General features: G+C 44.3%; 1 long non-coding RNA gene across 1 annotated transcript; it reads left to right on the forward strand.

Annotated features, from left to right (window-relative positions):
• The first annotated feature begins 16,568 nt into the window (after nt 1-16,568).
• On the forward strand, nt 16,569-17,707 carry LOC121584481. The gene is made up of 2 exons (XR_006003722.1): nt 16,569-16,676; nt 17,397-17,707. It is a non-coding gene; the product is annotated as an uncharacterized LOC121584481 (long non-coding RNA).
• The last annotated feature ends 844 nt before the right edge of the window (nt 17,708-18,551 follow it).

An 18,551-nucleotide genomic window follows, 5' to 3' on the forward strand; every position in this document is an offset into this window, starting at 1 on the left:
GACTGTCGTTTCTCTTTGCTTATTTGAGCTGTTCTTGCCATAATATAGACTTGGTCTTTTACCAAATAGGGCTATCTTCTGTATACTCCCCTACCTTGTCACAACACAACTGATTGGCTCAACCACATTAAGAAGGAAATAAATTCCACAAATTAACTTTTAAGAAGACACACCTGTTATTGAAATGCATTCCAGGTGACTACCTCATGAAGCTGGATGAGAAAATGCCAAGATTGTGCAAAGCTGTCATCAAGGCAAAGGGTGGCTATTTGAAGAATCTCCAATATAAAATAAACTCAATAACTCAACTCTCTCCCCAACAACTTCCTTCCCATCTTTTTTATGTCTCAAGGGTTTGGAAAACAAAAGTTTAATAAAAACACACATACACTTCCTACACATGAACACATAGAAACAGTACATCCTCCATACAATTCATATCATAGGCCTAATTGTACTGTAGAGCTGGCCTGTCCTTAGGGGGCCACGGCCCTGCAGCGCCCCAACCAAACACACCCACTCAGCTTTAGGATCTTAGTGAATCATTCATTATTGTTAGGCCAAAGCCAGAGTGACATCCAACAGTACGGCAGACGCCCAGGGCCAGGACTGAGCAGCCCAGCAGCTAGGCCTTAATAGGGATCTCCCGTGATGTGGGCTTGTTTATGTCGTATAGTATCTCAACCCTTGATAGAGCTTGGAAATCAACTTTAGAGGTTTGTCAGACTGCCTTAAAATATTTTCAATCTTTGGAGCTTCTGGTTTGTTGCTGCACAGAGAGAATAAAGTGTTGCATCTACAAAATCATCATCCGCGGGCCGGATTAAACCCGTTTGCGGGCCTGATCCACAAAGGTGCCGTCATTTACATTTTAGTCATTTAGCAGACGCTCTTATCCAGAGCGACTTACAGTTAGTGAGTGCATACATTATTTTATTTATTTATTTATTTATTATTATTTATTTATTTACATTTCCATACCCCTTGGGAATCAAACCCACAACCCTGGCGTTGCAAACACCATGCTCTACCAACTGAGCTACATCCCTGCCGGCCATTCCCTCCCCTACCCTGGACGACGCTGGGCCAATTGTGCGCCGCCCCATGGGTCTCTCGGTCACGGCCGGCTACGACAGAGCCTGGATTCGAACCAGGATCTCTAGTGGCACAGCTAGACCACTGCCACTAGAGACCACTCGGCGTCACAGACTGGTCTTCCCTTGCTGCCTGACCCTGCTGAGACCCCTGTCACCATCTGATCCTGCTCAGATGAGACATGACAAAGCATTACCTTGGTGTACATTTATACATTATATTATCCATGAATATAATCAATGGTTCAATTATTGAAATGACCATTATTCCCAGATCCCAGTCTGTAGCCTACCCATCAACTCAAGATGGAACTTTGTATCCATTCACTGATTGTTATAATATACTGCAAAATTCACCTGAGCTCCTTAGACTGGTCTTCCCTGACTGTCTGACCCTGTTGGGACACCTGTCACCATCTGATCCTGCTAAGACATGATGAGCATAGTGTTGTGTACTGACTGTGCACCATGACAGTGAAGCCCGTAGAGCTGTTTATCCCGTGTCAGTGTGAAAAGTAGGGAATTAGCTAGGGAAACTGACAGATCAATAACGTAACATTGCTATACTGACTAATAAAAACTCACATTGTGCCTATAAAACGTCCAAATATTGGTCTTCAATCGTTTTGGCCACTGGTTTCATCGTTTGATTCAGGTTCTAGTGTGATTGAGACAAAAATAATAGCCAAAGTTAGTGAGCTAGCTAGCTAGCTAGCTAACATTAGCCAACTTTTGGCTAGCTCTAGCTAATGGTACATCATCAAATGTACTTCTGCTGAAACGGGACAAAACAAAGGCATTTACAAACACATTTCCATACACACAACAGCTGTTAGATGCTGCTACCTGACAGATAGCTAGCTAGAGGCTAGCTAGAGCTGAACTGGCTGTGGTAGCTACTAGCTAGCTAACTAGCTGCTAGTAGTTCATTCACTTCAGTCGAGAGGGAATGAAACATTAGCTAGCGTAACATGTCAGTTATACTAGTAGCTCAGCACTGGGTATAAAACCTATTTTTTTCTGTCAAACAGCAGTTACCTTGCCAGCTAGATCAGTCAACTAAAGAGTAGCCAGTTTCTGCTCTACTTGCTTTTACAAATCAGAGAAAAATCGCAACACTCATAGACAACAGCTGCCTCTGTTCATCTCTCCAGTGCTGGTCCTATATGCCAGCCTTTCAGAAGCTTTGCCTTCACACAGCCTGTCCACAAGCCGTGTGGTCCTAAATCCAGCTGGCTGAAACCGGAAAACAGCCTACCCGACCTCTCTGAAGCATCCGCATGGTCCTAAAGCACACCGGCGCTGAATTTTGTATCACACTACAATGATAAAACCGTCCCCAGTGAAAGTTGCACCTCTGGACTACAGTACATTTTAGGTTTAGCAAACAACACAGATAGCTAGCTAGCTAAACTTGGCTAGCTTGACTTGTAGGGGTTCTAGCAAGCCCTGTTATGGCAGAATCGATCACCAGATTGTACTGTACTGAACAACACTGCCTCGGTTAAAATTAAAAGAGAGCTTATACTGCTAGCTAGCTACCGACAGAAAAACAACTTACTCATTCGTCATGTACCCTCCTGAGTCCTGTTCTAGCTGGTCTAAGCTGCAGCCGCTGCTTGCTGGTCTCACAATTATTTTTCTCCTCGTCTCAACTCCTCTTCAGTGTGTTCCGGATCAAATAAACAGGGCTGTATGTTCCAATGTAAAATAACATTAAAAAACTGTTTTGTCATCCAGCTCTTCTTGGAAAGAGGAGTCATCAGAAGTAGCCATTGTAGCTAATTATTTAGCCGTCTCGGATAGACAGTGCTCCCGTGAACCTGTAAACTAGTACCGCCCCGTTTTGAAAAGCCTGCCTTCGAGAAACAAGGAAGTATGGCTCCCGTCAGGCTGTTAGTCTTTACACAAAGCCAGGGAAAATGAGTCAACCTAGATATCCTGCAATGTCCTGGCAGATAGGAACATCGTTGAGACAAGTCCAATGACTCTATTGAACAAGGACAAACATATCCACAAAGGCCACAATAATTGCTACAAAACATGACAAGCCTGCTGTTTGATTTTTAGATCAAACAGCAGGCTCAATCAACCAATTACGTCACTGGTTGAACTCTCCCAAAGCGAAAATTCTAAAATACAGCATAATTATGTCTGAAACACCCTCTCATTGCACATCATTATGCAGGGAGACTGGAACACCCTCTCATCACTTATAATTATGTAGGGAGACTGGAACACCTCTCATCACTTATAATTATGTAGGGAGACTGGAACACCTCTCATCACTTATAATTATGTAGGGAGACTGGAACACCCTCTCATCACTTATAATTATGTAGGGAGACTGGAACACCTCTCATCACTTATAATTATGTAGGGAGACTGGAACACCTCTCATCACTTATAATTATGTAGGGAGACTGGAACACCTCTCATCACTTATAATTATGTAGGGAGACTGGAACACCTCTCATCACTTATAATTATGTAGGGAGACTGGAACACCTCTCATCACTTATAATTATGTAGGGAGACTGGAACACCTCTCATCACTTATAATTATGTAGGGAGACTGGAACACCTCTCATCACTTATAATTATGTAGGGAGACTGGAACACCTCTCATCACTTATAATTATGTAGGGAGACTGGAACACCTCTCATCACTTATAATTATGTAGGGAGAATGGAACACCTCTCATCACTTATAATTATGTATGGAGACTGGAACACCTCTCATCACTTATAATTATGTAGGGAGACTGGAACACCTCTCATCACTTATAATTATGTAGGGAGACTGGAACACCTCTCATCACTTATAATTATGTAGGGAGACTGGAACACCTCTCATCACTTATAATTATGTAGGGAGACTGGAACACCTCTCATCACTTATAATTATGTAGGGAGAATGGAACACCTCTCATCACTTATAATTATGTAGGGAGACTGGAACACCTCTCATCACTTATAATTATGTAGGGAGACTGGAACACCTCTCATCATTATAATTATGTAGGGAGACTGGAACACCTCTCATCACTTATAATTATGTAGGGAGACTGGAACACCTCTCATCACTTATAATTATGTAGGGAGACTGGAACACCCTCTCATCACTTATAATTATGTAGGGAGACTGGAACACCCTCTCATCACTTATAATTATGTAGGGAGACTGGAACACCTCTCATCACTTATAATTATGTAGGGAGACTGGAACACCTCTCATCACTTATAATTATGTAGGGAGACTGGAACACCTCTCATCACTTATAATTATGTAGGGAGACTGGAACACCCTCTCATCACTTATAATTATGTAGGGAGACTGGAAAAACACCCCAAATAGTGTCTAGCGGTGAAGTTTCCCTTTAAGGGACCAACTGCAGGTTTAATGCATGATACAGTCATAATACATTATGATACAGTCATAATACATTATCATACAGTTATAATACATTGTGATACAGTTATAATACATTATGATACAGTTATAATACATTATCATACAGTTATAATACATTATGATACAGATAGAATACATTATGATACAGTTAGAATACATTATGATACAGATAGAATACATTATGATACAGTTATAATACATTATGATACAGTTGTAATGCATTATGATACAGGTATAATGCATTATGATACAGGTATAATGCATTATGATACAGGTATAATGCATTATCATACAGTTATAATACATTATGAAAGTTATAATGCGTTGCAAGACTTATGAGCATGTATGACACACTCCCTTATAATCATCTCATAATGGTTCCCCAAGTGTTACCGCACTTAACTGAACTGAATTCAATGGGATTGATTGCATCCATCCATACTTATCAACCGGTGCCTCCATATTTGGAGGTCTTGCGATGGATATCATTCCATGTGACCATGTGTTATTCATGCCTGTAATGGATGATCAGCCAATAGCGAACACGAGTTGCTGGTCAATGGCCCGCTTCAGGAAGCCCCAGAACTTTCCTTCCCTCTGAGGAGTCTGGGAGATATGCTGTATGTGATGGGCACCATGGTAACTCTGACCAGGATTGGGATGCTCTTCCTTTGTGCCCGAACAAACGTTAGTAGTGAGTACGATAAAACACTGCTCTGGCCTGAGCAAGGTGCTGTGCGGATTTGATAATATTGATAACATAAAGAGTAGATTAGTTGTTTGGGTTGCAAGGTGATTTGTAGATCAGTGATTCTGGGCATCGTCTTGCTCAGGCCATTCCCCTAAAACACAGTGAATGTATGAAAACCAGCCATGCTGTTTACATTATGTGCCATGGTAGAATAGTGGTTGCATAGTTGCTTACCTTCTGTATTCCTGTTGGAATGTGGTACTGAATCACGATTGTTGCACACTTCTCATATCCAGACAAAGAAGACCTTTCCTTAGTGACAGTCATAGTACCTCCCTTTGGCTGCGTCCCCTTCAGTTGACCGTAGACTGCCTCACACGGGTTTGGTTTTGAACGCCTGCTCCAGACAGCCTTTACAGAAAGAGTGTTTACATTTGTCTTCAATGGTGTCCAGACAAATTGGACACGCCTCTTCTTCTTGGTCTGAGTGCTTGTTGTGTGAACTCGCGGTACCAGAGGCCCCGGTGATTGCTTTGGGTGGTGTCAGGGCTAGTTGTTGTGTACCAATGGAACTGGAACTTGCTGTGCCACCGGTCCATAGAAAATCCTTCAATCTCACAATGCTCACGTAGCGCCTGGTCACTGTAACTTTGTGTTTACCGGGGATGCTTGCAAACAAGAGCTCTGGAAACGCACTCTGCAGGTTTTTTTTTATGTCTGGTGGATCCAAACTGCAAGACCTCACTTGCAGATCTGTGGTGAGTCTCTGATAGAAGGCGATGAATCTCTCTCTGGTGAAGTGAGCCCGAACCGGGTCATTGCTGTGGCTTTGAAGATCACCTTCACTTTGTCAGGGGGTTTATGAGTCTGTTTGTCAGGGGGTTGAATGAAGACATCTCCCCCTCTGATTTTCTCCAGCTCGTTTGTGCATCTCTGTTGGATAAAGTCCCTAACGGCTCCAACTACCTCCACGGGTTTCACAGGGGACTGAGGACGCTGGTGATGATGGGGACTATCTAATGCAAATGTGCGTAATAAATAGCAGATGGTTAATGTTTGTCCATTGTTAAGCCTATATGCCTGCTTTTGACCAAACCTGACTAAAACTGGTTGACACAAGTTTACTACAGAGTCATTGCACAATAAATAGGATTTCGACACCCACCATCTCAGATTGTTCTCAAATCGTTTCTGTAGGAACAGATAAGATTAGCATTCCCTAAACATTATTTTTGAATAAATATAATCTGATCTCTGAGAAATTAAGCTAATTGATTGCACCAAATTTGCCATTTTAATTTATAGGATTCATATAATCTTCAATAAATATAGTACCTAACATCCGATTTGGACCATAATTCTTCCTAACAATGGTAAGACATCTAATAAAATGATCAATAGCCACCCACACCCCACGCCAATCCCACCCCAACAACCAGTATACAGTATCAGTTCTCTGTCTGACAAGTAGAATGGAGCTGCTGCTTGTGGTATTGTTTCTTCAAACTTTGTAATGTATTCCCTGTGAATCTGGTGATGTTTTTTTAACCCCCTGTTCAGAGAAATTAGCCATTGAAGTTGCTTGAATTCTTTGCCATACATTAGTGTGAAAGGACCACGTTCTGCCCACTAGATGGTGCTGTTCCTGCCTCACCACGTTCTGCCCACTAGATGGTGCTGTTCCTGCTACTGACACCTCACCCTTTTATCCATTTTGCTGGTCTCTTTGTGTTTATTAAATGGTTCACAACATTTTCTTTGCAACTTTGCAAACCCACACTGTCAAATGTGTTGACTGTCATGTTTAAATATGACCCTAGCTAGATAATCATCTTCAAACCAAATCCCATGACATCGTTTGTATCAACTGTGAGCTGTGGTAACTTTCATGGGAACAATCATCAGACGCAACATGAACTAAATGTGTTTTTAGATTATAGATAGGCCTACTGTTTTATGTATATTAGAAAGTATAATTTATTTTTTCAAAGGTGCATATGCCATGGTGCAAGTACTGTGTTGTGCTTTCTTCATTGCTATGAGCAAAGAGCAATGATTTATATATACACTATATGACTGATAGGGGGCGCTGTGTTGAAGCCACCGTGCCTCCATCTTGACACTCCCTCACCATCGTCAAAAATATTTTGGAAGCTATAGAAATGCATTTATTAATGACTACATTCGTCTTTTGGCACATGTATTCTATTACAGATGCCTTAATGCTTTTACATTATATTATGTGAGCTAAACATAAAAATAAAAATAAAACATTAAAACATTTTCCTTAAAATGTTTTGAGATTCCTAATTTTTACGTCATTTACATTTACGTCATTTAGCAGACGCTCTTATCCAGAGCGACTTACAAATTGGTGCATTCACCTTATAGCCAGTGGGATAACCACTTTACAATATGTTTTTTTTTTTTTGGGGGGTAGAAGGATTACTTTATCCTATCCCAGGTATTCCTTAAAGAGGTGGGGTTTCAAGTGTCTCCGGAAGGTGGTGAGTGACTCCGCTGTCCTGGCGTTGTGAGGGAGCTTGTTCCACCATTGGGGTGCCAGAGCAGCGAACAGTTTTGACTGGGCTGAGCGGGAACTGTGCTTCTGCAGAGGTAGGGGGGCCAGCAGGCCAGAGGTGGATGAACGCAATGCCCTCGTTTGGGTGTAGGGACTGATCAGAGCCTGAAGGTACGGAGGTGCTGTTCCCCTCACAGCTCCGTAGGCAAGCACCATGGTCTTGTAGCAGATGCGAGCTTCAACTGGAAGCCAGTGGAGTGTGCGGAGGAGCGGGGTGACGTGAGAGAACTTGGGAAGGTTGAACACCAGACGGGCTGCGGCATTCTGGATGAGTTGTAGGGGTTTAATGGCACAGGCAGGGAGCCCAGCCAACAGCGAGTTGCAGTAATCCAGATGGGAGATGACAAGTGCCTGGATTAGGACCTGTGCCGCTTCCTGTGTAAGGCAGGGTCGTACTCTCCGAATGTTGTAGAGCATGAACCTACAGGATCGGGTCACCGCCTTGATGTTAGCGGAGAACGACAGGGTGTTGTCCAGGGTCACGCCAAGGCTCTTTGCACTCTGGGAGGAGGACACAACGGAGTTGTCAACCGTGATGGCGAGATCCTGGAACGGGCAGTCCTTCCCCGGGAGGAAGAGCAGCTCCGTCTTGCCGAGGTTCAGCTTGAGTTAGTGATCCGTCATCCACACTGATATGTCTGCCAGACATGCAGAGATGCGATTCGCCACCTGGTTATCAGAAGGGGGAAAGGAGAAGATTAGTTGTGTGTCGATTGCGTAGCAATGATAGGAGAGGCCATGTGAAGATATGACAGAGCCAAGTGACTTGGTGTATAGCGAGAATAGGAGAGGGCCTAGAAGTGAGCCCTGGGGGACACCAGTGGTGAGAGCACGTGGTGCGGAGACAGATTCTCGCCACGCCACTTGGTAGGAGCGACCGGTCAGGTAGGACGCAATCCAAGAGTGAGCCGCGCCGGAGATGCCCAGCTCGGAGAGGGTGGAGTGGAGGATCTGATGGTTCACAGTATCAAAGGCAGCAGACAGGTCTAGAAGGACAATAGCAGAGGAGAGAGAGTTAGCTTTAGCAGTACGGAGAGCCTCCGTGACACAGAGAAGAGCAGTCTCAGTTGAATGACCAGTCTTGAAACCTGACTGGTTTGGATCAAGAAGGTCATTCTGAGAGAGATAGCAAGAGAGTTGGCTAAAGACGGCACGCTCAAGAGTTTTGGAGAGAAAAGAAAGAAGGGATACTGGTCTGTAGTTGTTGACATCAGAGGGATCGAGTGTTGGTTTTTTGAGAAGGGGTGCAACTCTCGCTCTCTTGAAGACGGAAGGGACATAGCCAGCGGTCAAGGATGAGTTGATCAGCGAGGTGAGGTAAGGGAGAAGATCACCGGAGATGGTCTGGAGAAGAGAGGAGGGGATAGGGTCAAGCGGGCAGGTTGTTGGGCGGCCGGCTGTCACAAGTCGCAAGATTTTATCTGGAGAGAGAGGGGAGAAAGAAGTCAAAGCATAGGGTAGGGCAGTGTGAGCAGGACCAGCAGTGTCATTTGACTTAACAAACGAGGATCGGATGTCGTCAACCTTCTTTTCAAAATGGTTGACGAAGTCATCCACAGAGAGGGAGGAGGGGGGGAGGGGGAGGAGGATTCAGCAGGGAGGAGAAGGTGGCAAAGAGCTTCCTAGGGTTAGAGGCATGCTTGGAACACCTCTTTAAGGAATACCTGGGATAGGATAAAGTAATCCTTCTACCCCCCCTTACCCCACCCCACCCCCCAAAACAAAAAAATAAAATAAATAAAATAACATTGTAAAGTGGTTATCCCTCTGGCTATAAGGTGAATGCACCAATTTGTAAGTCGCTCTGGATAAGAGTGTCTGCTAAATGACGTAAATGTAAATGTAGAGTGGTAGAAAGTGGCTTTAGCAGCAGAAACAGATGAAGAAAATGTAGAGAGGAGGGAGTGAAAAGATGCCAGGTCCGCAGGGAGTCTAGTTTTCCTCCATTTCCGCTCGGCTGCCCGGAGCCCTGTTCTGTGAGCTCGCAATGAGTCATCAAGCCACGGAGCAGGAGGGGAGAACCGAGCCGGCCGGGAGGATAGGGGACATAGAGAGTCAAAGGATGCAGAAAGGGAGGAGAGGAGGGTTGAGGAGGCAGAATCAGGAGATTGGAGGGAGAAGGATTGAGCAGAGGGAAGAGATGATAGGATGGAAGAGGAGAGAGTAGCGGGAGAGAGACAGCGAAGGTTGCGACGGCGCATTACCATCTGAGTAGGGGCAGAGTGAGTAGTGTTGGAGGAGAGCGAGAGAGAAAAGGATACAAAGTAGTGGTAAGAGACATGGAGGGGAGTTGCAGTGAGATTAGTAGAAGAACAGCATCTAGTAAAGATGAGGTCAAGCGTATTGCCTGCCTTGTGAGTAGGGGGGGGCGGTGAGAGGGTGAGGTCAAAAGAGGAGAGGAGTGGAAAGAAGGAGGCAGAGAGAAATGAGTCAAAGGTAGACGTAGGGAGGTTGAAGTCACCCAGAACTGTGAGGGGTGAGCCATCCTCAGGAAAGGAATTTATCAAGGCGTCAAGCTCATTGATGAACTCTCCAAGGGAACCTGGAGGGCGATAAATGAAAAGGATGTTAAGCTTGAATGGGCTAGTGACTGTGACAGAATGGAATTCAAATGAGGAGATAGACAGATGGGTCAGGGGAAAAAGAGAGAATGTCCACTTGGGAGTGATGAGGATTCCTGTGCCACCACCCCGCTGACCAGATGCTCTCGGGGTATGCGAGAACATATGGTCAGACGAGGAGAGAGCAGTAGGAGTAGCAGTGTTTTCAGTGGTAATCCATGTTTCCGTGCGAGGGACTGGAGGGTAGCATAGGCTGAGATGAACTCTGCCTTGTTGGCAGCAGAACGGCAGTTCCAGAGGCTACCTGAGACCTGGAACTCCACGTGGGTGGTGCGTGCAGGGACCACCAGGTTAGAGAGGCAGCAGCCACGCGGTTTGAGGCGTTTGTATGGCCTTTGCAGAGAGGAGAGAACAGGGATAGACAGAGGCATAGTTGACAGGCTACAGAAAATGGCTACAATAATGCAAAGGAGATCGGAATGAAATGAACTAAACATCTGGGAAAGGAGAGTGCGGGGCCTCCCTCACTTACGTTTCACTGAAACACCCAAATATAACTCTCCCAACTTCCACCTCAGAAACTATAATTGTTGTAAACTACAGCGGTTCAATGTTTTCTAGGAATAGACTAAGTTAGTTTATTCAGCTAGCTAACTTGGTACAGTATTCTTCCGTGAAAATCGTCCAGGGCACCTAGTCATATGACGCCACAGCCAACTAGCATGCCGGACTCCAACAACACGGTTTAGCACCAATACTCGGCCACAACAAACCACCAGTGAGTCAACACGCCAAGCAGATCATTCGTGTCCGTGTCTAACGTTGTGGGTTAGTCCCGACAGCTTGAGCGAGTCCGTCGTCAACTTATTCAGCCAGTTAGTTAGCTAGAATAGTTAGCATACTAGCTAGCCATTGCTTTCAGACAAAGAAGAAACCCGTCCTCCCACGGCACGAACACACAGAGAGAGCCAAGCTAACGTTAACTAGTCACCCATGTCCCGAATTCCCTTGAACGACTCTGGCTACCAATATGTAAAAACAAAACACAAATGTAGGTTATAACTTACCCCTAGCAGCTACTGTTAGCTAGCCAAGTGCAAAGCTAGCCACTGAATTGACTCAGCCAGTTCGCGTCTGTTCGCTAGGTCGTTCCAGCTATTGTTTACTAGTAGCTATCCAGGTAGCAACAAGCTAGCTAAATTTCAAGCACAGTAGCCACTTGCTACCTAACGTTAACGCTTTAGACAATGAGGTTAGAAAAACAGCTGAATGGTAGGCATTATTGTTTGTAATTATTGTAGGCAGCTAGCTGGCATAATTACAGGTACTCTCAGGCGTGAAACAACTATCCACAGTTGCTAATAGTTACCAGTAGCTACCCGCCAGCTAGTCCAGGTAGTGGGTTAGCTAGCTTCGTGCTTCACCGGGCTCAGCCGAATACAATACTAACCTACAATAATTACATACAACAACCCACGATAACTACCTACAATACCTAACTACAATCTAAATACATAGTTTAAGCTTTACTCGACAAAGCCCAAACTATGTATATAAGCCATATAAGCCAAGCTTACCTCCCGCCAGAGAGAGACACAACCTCACCCGACGGCAACCACCACGCAAAGATGTTACCTAACCCACTACAACAACAACAAAAAACTTAAATACATGTAATTTTATCCTTGAAACATTTAATTGAAATACTGTAGAATTCCATTCATTCCTATGGAGGACTGCTCCTACTGGGGAGTGCCAATAAAGCCAACCTGTCAAAGGACACCAGAAACAAAATTGTAGACCTGCACCAGGCTGGGAAGACTGAATCTGCAAGGCATGGGTCCTCAGATCCTCAAAAAGTTCTACAGCTGCACCATCGAGAGCATCCTGACTACAGAGGGTAGTGCCTACGACCCAGTACATCACTGGGGCCAAGCTTCCTGCCATCCAGGACCTCTATACCAGGCGATGTCAGAGGAAGACCCTCAAAATTGTCAAAGACTCCAGCCACCCTAGTCATAGACTGTTCTCTCTGCTACCGCACGGCAAGCGGTACCGGAGCGCCAAGTCTAGGTCCAAAAGACTTCTCAACAGCTTCTACCCCCAAGCCATAAGACTCCTGAACAGCTAATCATGGCTACCCGGACTATTTGCACGGCCCCACAACCCCATCTTTTTACGCTGCTGCTACTCTGTTAATTATTTATGCATAGTCACTTTAACTCTACCCACATGTACATATTACCTCAACTAGCCGGTGCCCCCGCACATTGACTCTGCACCGGTTCTCCCCCCTGTATATAGCCTCCATACTGTTATTTTATTTTACTTCTGCTCTTTTTTTAATCAACACTTATTTGTTGTTGTTGTTTTATTTTACTTTTTTATTAAACAATAAATGCATTGTTGCAAATCAAATTTAAATTTAATTTGATTTGATTTGAAGGTATAGGGTGTCCTTTGTAGTCACGGATCATAGTAGTGGACTAGACTGGAACCGATCTGGAGCCTCAGCTCACGTCCAAATCATGTGTCATGGCCGTACTCCTCACAGTGGTTTCCTAAACCAGGGTTTCTTGAAGGTAGACTCAGTGATATGACTTAGATGCAGAAAGGAAACATCATACTGGGTCAATTTCCGCAACAACTAAGAGTGTTGAAGCGCGATGCTCAACTTCTCAGCTGTTTTGATCCCGTGGCTATCACACTGCAACAGCGTGAAGTGAACCTGGGCACATGCAGCAGATACTGTGTGTGACTGTGAGAACAAAGTCTTGCATCTCGTCCATCTCAATATCTGCGGTGCTGCTCGTGGCAATGTCAATTCACTCAGTCTACCTTTAAAGGTTAAGGGTTAATGTTAGGGTCAGTTTTAGGGTTTGACTAGTCGGGCTGTCAGTGGGATGTTGGTCAGAAAAGTCAATTTAGTCTTTGGCTTCTCAAACCTGTCCTCCCCTTAACCAATTCATATAATGTATTCCACCACCAGCACACCTGATTCACTAATCAGAGGTTTTGATGATTACTTGACCAGTGGCACAAAGTGGGCTCAATCTAGGTCAACTATGTGGAGTGTCTCCAGGGACAGTACAGTACAGACTGAGAACAACAGTGGAGTTTACTCAACTCATTCAAACTATCATGACTATTGCTTAGAGAGAAGATCTGCACAAGCGCATCATAAAGTGTAAGATATTGCAAGAGAGGACAATATGGTGGAAGGTAGCCAGAGTGGAATCAAAAGTCATAGGCCTAATCATCAATCAGATGTGAAATATAAAACCAAAATCTAAATCTACACATAAAGGCAAAATGTCATCTACATGTGTTATAGAATAGCTCCCTTCTCACATTCCAGGTCATGCTTGGACTGGAACGTGCCAACTCAAAGGTCTATGCGCAGCTACCCAATAGCCTCCAGACAGACTTTCCTGAGTGCCATGTCATTAATGTGACAGATATGTACGGTATAATAAGAACAGGGAAGAGGAATAGAACCAACCTCTGACGCACAGCAGAGACATCGCTGCTGAGATTTTACCATGGAGCAAGAGTCCCCCTAGAATTTAAAAACAGTCGTTCCGTTTCAATGAATGTACTCCCCAAACGCTTGTCGCGTCGCAAACTATCCTTTCAGCGGATGGATGATGCGCCGCTGCCATTCACTTCGATGAGGAGTTGGACGAACGCTCCTCCAGCTCACGATATGCAACGATGGCGCACGACAATCAACAGGCAACCATCAGGAGGTTACGAATGACTGTCACAGGGACAAACCAATAACAGTTTATAATTAATTGGAATAGGCGGGTCTTGAGGTAACGGTGGCCAATTGAAAACGGATCAAATGGAATCTGGTGCCCCAGGGAACATTAATATTTTAATATATAAATGTATATATATATATATATAAAAACATTTTCTTTTGTGGTACGTTTACCCCTTTTCCTCCCCAATTTCGTGATATCCAACTGGTAGTTCCAGTCCTGTCCCATCGCTTCTATTCCAGGTGTAGTCCAGCAGTTGGTGATGGTGACGCACGGAACAGTTCGCACTGGACAGGTGCACGAGAGATTGTATGTTTGTTTGTACTGTTATGGCTGTTATGTTATTATTTTGTGTACTCACTACACACCCACATATGTATTTGTGTGGGAAATGTTTGTACGTTGTGGTTGCTGTTTTGTATTTCATTGAACGTTAGGTCCATACAAAGAGAAATCACAGAACATAGGCTACCAGATAACCTTAGGCAAAAATAGACGACATAAAAGTAAAGTGAAAATAGTTCATAATGTCTTTATCAATTATGAGTAGCTAAACAATATCGACTTTTGGACACATGCGCAGGAGAACCCCTAGCTGTCAATCAAGCAGGCGCGGATAACCATTATGACGCGCAAGTGTTCCAAATGACGCAACAATACAACTCCAGGCCAGGTAAAGTTTCTTCCTGTCAAAGATATTATTCAGTTCCACACTAAAACTGCGATTTGACAAGAGTGATTTGAGGTGAGTCAAATATTTAGCAAAGTTTACATTAGGCCTACATTAACCATCCGCTAGCCTACTTCACTTAAATCAAAACTAGATGTTAAACCGACATCTGTGCCCAATGGGATATCACAGTTCAATGTCAAACAGATTGATGCAACACTACTCTTTACATTGGATTGAAAAAGGTTCATATTCTTACTGATTGAATGGCAATCTCAGTCTTTTAAGAGGCCATCTGCAATTGCTACATCTATTTTGAACTTTATAATTAATGATATATACCCATTGACTCTCCTAAATGTCTCATGAGCTTAGTTCAACTATCTAACCACATCAGAACCCAAAATATGAGTTTGTTTCACTCCAATGTTTGGAAACAATGTAATTGTAAACAAACCCTGTATAGCTTAAACAATATGGTTAAAACGATCATTTTGATCTCATGGATGGTTAGTCCTTGCACAAATAGCTACGTCTATGAATTACTCCAGCCCCCATCCCCAAGCTGTTTATCCAAAAAGGTGACGGTGTGGCAGCTTTGTGGTTTGAACTACTGCTTGCTCCTTTAACATGTTGAGCTATGATCTCCATTCACTTTGTGTTATTTTGTGACAGAGAAAGTAGAGAAAACGAGATGATTTGTGACGAGATGGTTGAAAAATTACAGTCTGAGACAGACAATCTCAGAGCCCTTTTAAAGGATGAAAGGAGCAGAAGAAGAGTAGAAAGGGGTGTAATGAAAGAGTGGAAGGCTGAGATCCTGAGACTGAGGGAGGCAGAGAGACTGAGGGAGGCAGAGAGACTGAGGGAGGCAGAGATACAGAGGGAGGCAGAGAGACAGAGACAGAGGGAGGCAGAGATACAGAGACCGAGGGAGCAGAGAGACAGAGGGAGGCAGAGAGACAGAGGGAGGCAGAGAGACAGAGACAGAGGGAGGCAGAGAGACAGAGACAGAGGGAGGCAGAGAGACAGAGGGAAGCAGAGAGACAGGGGGAAGCAGAGAGACAGAGGGAGGCAGAGAGACAGAGGGAGGCAGAGAGACAGAGACAGAGGGAGGCAGAGATACAGAGGGAGGCAGAGAGACAGGAGGCAGAGAGACAGGGGAGGCAGAGAGACAGAGACAGAGGGAGGCAGAGAGACAGAGGGAGGCAGAGAGACAGAGGGAGGCAGAGAGACAGAGGGAGGCAGAGAGACAGAGGGAGGCAGAGAGACAGAGGGAGGCAGAGAGACAGAGACAGAGGGAGGCAGAGAGACAGAGGGAGGCAGAGAGACAGAGGGAGGCAGAGAGACAGAGGGAGGCAGAGAGACAGAGACAGAGGGAGGCAGAGAGACAGAGGGAGGCAGAGAGACAGAGGGAGGCAGAGAGACAGAGGGAGGCAGAGAGACAGAGACAGAGGGAGGCAGAGAGACAGAGGGAGGCAGAGAGACAGAGGGAGGCAGAGAGACAGAGGGAGGCAGAGAGACAGAGGGAGGCAGAGAGACAGGGGGAGGCAGAGAGACAGAGGGAGGCAGAGAGACAGAGGGAGGCAGAGAGACAGGGGAGGCAGAGAGACAGAGGGAGGCAGAGAGACAGAGGGAGGCAGAGAGACAGAGGGAGGCAGAGAGACAGAGACAGAGGGAGGCAGAGAGACAGAGACAGAGGGAGGCAGAGAGACAGAGGGAGGCAGAGAGACAGAGGGAGGCAGAGAGACAGAGGGAGGCAGAGAGACAGAGGGAGGCAGAGAGACAGGGGGAGGCAGAGAGACAGAGGGAGGCAGAGAGCCAGAGACAAATGGAGGAGATCAACAGACTCAAACAACTGGTGGATCTGCTGATAACGCAACTACAACTGGCCCAGGTAAGATATGACATTGTTATTATTAAAAGGCAGTGTATATTTACCCGGCTGAAGGTCCTGAACCTAACCATTACCCTAACCTTAAACCAACCTTAGGTCCTGAACCTAACCATTACCCTAACCTTAACCTTAACCCAACCCTAGGTCCTGAACCTAACCATTACCCTAACCTTAACCTTAACCCAACCCTAGGTCCTGAACCTACCCTAACCTCCATTTATCTCAACCCCTATGCCTTTCTTCTGCCTGTCAAATATCCACTTCCTTATTAATATCATTACTGTTGTTGTTGTTGTTGTTGATGATAACTGTATGTGTGCAGGTTGTAAATAATTACATCAGTGAAACATCATTTGTAGGAGTAATTTCTACAAGCATAAACATCAAAGGCAACATTGTTGTAACATCACACAAATTGTAACGGGTATTTCTCAAACCCCTAACTGAATGGGAAAACTAGTTGTGTGTTTGTATTTGTACAGATTTTGGACATAATTGATTCCATAAAATGTCTCATGATTTTTTCAAACCATGTCAATACATTCATTGACAATGAATTGACCAGATTAATTGGTCAAAATGACCCTGCTATCGATGTTGTCCAGTGTTTGATTCAATTACCTAGCTCTAGGTTGTATTTCTATGTATCATTCACTGCAAATCCTTTGAAAGTATGTCTTGGTCATAAATGAGCACTAATTGAACCTTTTAAAAATGAAGCAAGAGATAGCGATATTGAGGCTATGGCAGAAAGTCATGGAGGATCAGCGACCAAGACTGGCCTGGAACAACAAACCTATTGAGATGGAAAGACAGAGTGAAAGACAGAGGGAAAGGGAGAGAAAAGCAGAATTGGAGAGACAAGAAATGAAGGAGAAAGTGAAACAGGCAGAGGAAACAATAAAAGCGTTAGAACGAGAGATTGAGAGATTGAAAGAGATTGAACAGGAAATAGCATTTGAAAGAAAAAGAGACATGCGTATTGCAGAGAATGAGGAAGTCAAACAGGTTAACAAAAAGGTAAAAGAGTTAGAGAGAGAGATTGAGAGATTGAAAGAAGACATGACAACAAAAGAGATTCAATACAAAATAAAATTTCAAAGAGCGAAAGAAGCGTTTAGAAGACAGAATGAAAGAGTGAAACAGGTTAACAAAAATGTACTAGTGTTAGACAGAGAGGTTGCGAGAATGAAAGAAGAGATTAGATTGAAAGATGAGACTGGACCAGAGAGAAAATTTGATAGAGACAGAGAGAGAGATGGAGAGAGAGATGGAGAGAGATATGGAGAGAGAGAGATGGAGATGGAGGGAGAGATAGAGAGAGAGACAGCCCTCATCAATGACAACAAGACGTCTGAACTGGAGGAAATCTTCAAGGATATCAAGGAACAGATGACAGAATTAGAAAATATGGAAACAGACGAGTATACATGGAAACAGAACCAAATGGCCATGGAGGAGAAGACAGAGGGTGAGAACGACACACAGAAAGAGGTAGAAAGAACGAGAAAAGAGAAAATACCAAAACAGGGACAACAAGAAGAGGAGAAGAAGAAGGAGATGGAGGGAGGAGAAGAAGAGGAGAGACACAAACAGAAGCAAATAGAGATGGAAGAGGAAGAAAGAGAGAGGGAGAACAAGAGATGCAAGGAGATAGAAAGGAAGAGTATGGAGAAGAGACAGAAAAAAATAGAAGAAGAAGAAGAGAGACAGAGAGAGATTGAAAGAAAGAGAATGGAGAAGAGACAGAAAAAAATAGAAGAAGAAGAGAGACAGAGAGAGATTGAAAGAAAGCATGAAGAAGAAAGATTTAAACAGCAAATAGAGATGGAAGAGGAAGAAAGGGAGAGGGAGAACAAAAGATGCAAGGAGATA

This window comes from Coregonus clupeaformis, chromosome 16, assembly GCF_020615455.1.
Source record: "Coregonus clupeaformis isolate EN_2021a chromosome 16, ASM2061545v1, whole genome shotgun sequence".
Lineage (NCBI taxonomy): Eukaryota > Metazoa > Chordata > Actinopteri > Salmoniformes > Salmonidae > Coregonus > Coregonus clupeaformis.